This window comes from Bombina bombina, chromosome 7, assembly GCF_027579735.1.
Source record: "Bombina bombina isolate aBomBom1 chromosome 7, aBomBom1.pri, whole genome shotgun sequence".
NCBI classification, from domain to species: Eukaryota; Metazoa; Chordata; class Amphibia; order Anura; family Bombinatoridae; genus Bombina; species Bombina bombina.
The window spans coordinates 563590746-563596236 of NC_069505.1; positions in this window are offsets into that span (position 1 = coordinate 563590746).

Genomic DNA, 5491 nt, shown 5'->3' on the forward strand with positions numbered 1-5491 from the left:
TAATGAAAACCAATGTAATTGTTCACTATATATTCAGTACTTAATTCATTTTAAACTAAATGAATACTGAATAGTGCAGCAGACGAATATTTGGAAAACTAATTTTCAGAAATATTTGTCCGAAATGATTTGTTCACTGCTGCACATGTCCACTGTATAAAAAGGTAAGTTGTACGAGTCCTATCACGAGGGGTCTACCTAGGTAGCAGCCACGTGTGGGAGAAGCAGACGATGCGTGTGCATATAAGCAGCTTGTTACATCATTTACTCCCCTACAGCGGCCACAAAGGAGCAGGTTTCTGGATGTCTAAAGGGGAGTTCGGGAAGATGAGCTACAACCAATTAGGCAATTATATTGGTCTCTACCTAATCAATCTCTATATATTAACAAGCAATCCTAGATTGAAACTAATTACATATGTACACAATTGATGTGATATTTGATAAAAAATATATACAAAATTCACAATTTCGTTATTACAAAATATAAGATAATCAAAATGAGACAAGCTTCTTACACAGCACTGTACTTTGTGATTAAAAGTGCTGTGTGCAAGAGCCCAGACAGCTTTGGAGATATTGTTCAAAGTGCGCATGCATTGGTAGTAATGTCTTCAAGCCACTCAGTGCGCATGCAATCATTTTCAACCAGTATTGAGCATGCGTTTCGAGAGCACTCACAGCAAATTATAATATGCATAACCCACAACATTAATTTGGATGAAGAAATATCAATTTTTCTTGGGCTGTCTTAAATGACGTCAGACATTGAGGCCTATTTATCAAAGGTCTTGCGGACCTGATCTGACAGTGCGGATCAGGTCCGCAAGACCTCGTTGAATGTGGAGAGCAATACGCTCTCTGTATTCAGCTTTCAATGGGCCGCCAGCAGTGAGGTGTCAATCAACCCGATCGTACTCGATCGGGTTGAATCGTGGCGATTCCTGTCCACCTCATCAGAACAGGCGGACAGGGTTATAGAGCAGCGGGCCCTCAAGCTCCATTCGGAACTTGATAAATGGGCCTCATTAAACAAAATTATTTATTTTCAATTAAAAGGAAGCTTTGTTTTCATAAACATGTAAGATTGTTTGATATATTTTGTTTGCAAAAAATTTGCTACACATTTATAATCCTTTAACAAATTAGGATTCTACTTTGTATATTTATGTGTATCTTTTAAATATGACTGCATTTTGTATTTGTTCTATATAAAATTAAACTGATCATTTCATAATGTGGGAGGGACAGGCGAGTTTCCTGTGCTGAACAGGGGAGTTCCCAGGGTTTGTCTAAATCTCTCTCACAATTCTCCTGATATCCTTTAACCCTCTAACTGCTGAGCCGCCCCTAATGCTGAGCTATTTTGTAGTTTTTAGATGATGCTTACATTTAGGCCCTTTTGTGAGTCATTTTCACACCCATATTATATATCTTTTTCCTCAGGAGACCCAGAAGATTTAACTTATATCATTATTTTATGTATATATCATGACGTGTAAGAAACCTGCATTTTTTTAATTAAAATTTGAATAAACAAGGTTATAAAAAAGTGTGTGTGTGTTTTTTCCTCATTATAATAAAAATAAGGGGTTAACCACAAATTAATAAGGGGCTTTGGGTATAGCTATGTAACTTTAATCATGAGCCTCTGTACAAATAAATGCACATTTATTCACACCAGGTGATCACTATTGCCACAGTCATCACCTGACTATTACAACTTATTTAAGGGCTTTTTTTAAGAGGAGCGTATGGGCTTTAAAACAAGGGGTCTTGGGGGTCTCTAGGCCTTTTTGATGGCCCGTTAGAGGGATATTTATATGTTGTGCTTTAAAATATGTGTGATTTTTTATTTATTTTTTACATTTATTTATACTTTCAAACAGTGGGTCTTGGAGTTTACTAGGGCTTAAAGGGACACTGAACCCAAATTTTTTCTTTTGTGATTCAGATAGAGCATGCAACTGTAACTTTCTAATTTACTCCTATTATCAATTTTTCTTCGTTCTCTTGCTATCTTAATTTGAAAAAGAAAGCATCTAAGCTTTTTTTTGGTTCAGACTCTGGACAGCACTTTTTTAGTGGATGATGAATGTATCCATCAATCAGCAAGGACAACCTAGGTTGTTCACCAAAAATGGTCCGGCATCTAAACTTACATTCTTGCATTTCAAATAAAGATACCAAGAGAATAAAGAACATTTGATAATAGGAGTAACTTAGAAAATTGCTTAAAATTGCATGCTCTATCTGAATCACAAAAGACAAAATTTGGGTTGTGTCCCTTTAAGGGAGCTAAGATTAAATGGTTTACACACCAACCCCTTTATCCAGCTCCCTTAAGCCCTCTTCCCTTCTGAGACACTTCCAGGTTTCCAGGGCGTGCTGCACACTAGACTACCTGGGATTAGTTGAGACTGCACTTTCAATACTCTCCTCCGCCCTCCTCCACTTCCTAATACAACTTCTCTGTCAGCTCAAGACTTTGCCAGTCACTTCACTAACAAAATTGATTCCATCAGACATGAAATCAGTTCTCAACACAATTCCATTCTCTCCCCCCCTCAAATACTCTCACTCAACCACAACCCTCATAACCTGAAACTTAGTTCATTCTCCCCTGTCACTGAGGACGAAGTTTCAGCACTTATACTGCGCTCTCACCTCACTACCTGTCCCCTTGACCCTATCCCCTCACAGCTGCTCCCCTCTCTCTCTGCTACCCTTACCCCTATACTAACACACATTTTCAACCTCTCCCTCAGCACTGGTACATTTCCCTCATCACTGAAACATGCACTGGTCACACCTATCCTCAAAAAACCTTCCCTTGATCCTACCTCCCCATCCAACTACCGCCCAATTTCCCTCCTCCCTCTTGCTTCAAAGCTTCTCGAAAAACTAGTATATGCACGCCTATCCCATTTCCTTACTTTAAACTCCCTTCTTGACCCGCTGCAATCTGGATTTCGTCCCTATCACTCCACAGAGACAGCTATTGTTAAGGTCACCAACGACCTACTTACAGCTAAATCAAAAGGCCACTTCTCTCTGCTTATCCTCCTTGATCTGTCCGCTGCCTTTGACACTGTCGACCACCCTCTTTTGCTCCAAACCCTCCAATCCTTCGGCATCTGTGACACAGCCCTTTCGTGGCTCTCTTCCTACCTGTCAAACCGTACCTTCAGTGTAGCCTTCTCTGGGGCCTCCTCTGCCCCGTCACCACTTTCTGTCGGAGTACCGCAAGGCTCTGTCCTCGGTCCCCTTCTCTTCTCAATCTATACGTCATCACTAGGTTCCCTAATTAAGTCCCACGGTTTCCATTATCATTTGTATGCCGATGACACCCAAATCTACTTCTCTGCACCAGAACTATCTCCTTCCTTGCTAACCCGTGTCACTAACTGTCTTTCTCACATCTCTTCCTGGATGTCCTCTCACTACCTCAAGCTAAATCTCTCCAAAACTGAGCTCCTCATTTTCCCCCCTTCTTCCAAAATCTTCACCCCCAATATCTCTATAACTGTCGACGACTCCATCATTACCCCTACCCCGCATGCCCGATGTCTCGGGGTCACATTTGACTCAGATCTTTCCTTCACTCCTCACATTCAGTCCTTGGCTACAGCCTGCCGCTTCCACCTTAAAAACATCTCTAAAATTAGACACTTCCTTACACAAGACACAACTAAGATTTTAATCCACTCTCTCATTCTTTCCCGCCTTGATTACTGCAACTCTGTCCTCTCTGGTCTCCCCCACCTGCCGCCTAGCTCCTTTACAATCCATAATGAATGCCTCTGCCAGACTCATCTTCCTTACACGTCGCTCTTCATCTGCTGCGCCTCTCTGCCAATCCCTTCACTGGCTTCCTCTTGCCTCTAGGATCAAACACAAAACTCTCACTATTACATACAAAGCCCTCAACTGCACTGCTCCCCCCTACATCTCAGACCTTGTCTCCAGATACTCTCCCTCCCGTCCCCTTCGCTCTGCTCATGACCTCCTACTCTCCTCCTCTCTTGTCACCTCATCACACTCCCGTCTACAGGACTTCTCCAGACTGGCTCCCATCTTGTGGAACTCTCTGCCTCGCTCCACAAGACTCTCTTCTAGTTTTAAAAGCTTCAAGTGCTCCCTAAAGACTCTACTGTTCAGGGACGCATACAACCTACGCTAACCTTTCCCAATACCAGTTCCTCTCCTCCACTGCAATCCCCTGAACCCTCTTAGCCTGTAAGCCTAAAAGTACAGCTGTTTGTAGATCACCTTCTTAAGAGCTGACTACAACAGTGCAACTCTTGGCAGGGCCCTCTACCCTATAATTGTTTTGTTGTACTCCCCCTTTGTTTATAGCGCTGCGGAATCTGTTGGCGCTCTACAAATAACCGACTGCAAGGGAAGGCTGAGGTGCTGGGAGCTAGCTGCTGATTGGTGGCTGCACATAGAGTATATACCTCTTATCATTGGCTTACTGATGTGTTCAGCTAACTCCCAGTTATACATTGCTGCTCCTTCAATAAAGTATACCAAGAGAATGTAGCAAAATTGATTATCTGAGTCATTTGGAAAGTTGTTTAAAATTTAATTTTGTATCTGAATTGTGGAAAAAAAAGGGTTTCATGAGGATTGTGAAAAAAGGGGTTTCACGTCCCTTTAAATTTATTATTAAAATATAGCTTACAGATAAAAAAAATCTAACATCCTTCTATTGTTAAATGTATAAACTTGTCCTCAGCACTATACATACAGCATTGTTATAAACATTATTGTAATATAGAGCTTAAGACACATGTATGTTCCTGGGGCTACATAGATATACTGTCAGGAGCAGCAATGCACTAATGGTAGCTAGATGCTGATTGGTGGTTGCACATAAATGCTTATTGCCATTGGCTCGCCTTATGGTTCAGCTAACTCTCAATAGTGCATTGCTGCATTTCAAGGATATCAAGAGAATAAAACAAATTTGATAAAAAAAAGTAAATTGGAAAGATGTTTATAACTGAATGTTCTATATGAATCATGAAGACAATTTTTGGGTTTCTTTTCTTTTTAATGAAATAAAATAATTTCAGGACTTAAAGGGACATGAAACCCAAACATTTCTTTCATGATTCAGATAGAAAATACAATTTTTAAACAACTTTCTAATTTACTTCTATTATCTAATCTGTTTCTTTCTCTGGGTATCATTTGTGAAGGAGCAGCATCACACTAATGGCTTCTAACTGAACACATGGGTGAGCCAATCACAATCTATATATATATGCAGCCACCAATAAACAGCTAGAACCTAGGTTATCTGCTGCTCTTGAGCTTGCCTAGATAAACCTTTCAACAAAGGATAACAAGGGAAGGAAGCAAATTAAATAATAGAAGTAAACTGGAAAGTTGTTTAAAATTGTATTTTCTATCTGAGTCATGAAAGAACATTTTGGGGTTTCATGTCCCTTTAAGCTTTGACAGAATCCGACACAATGAGGTC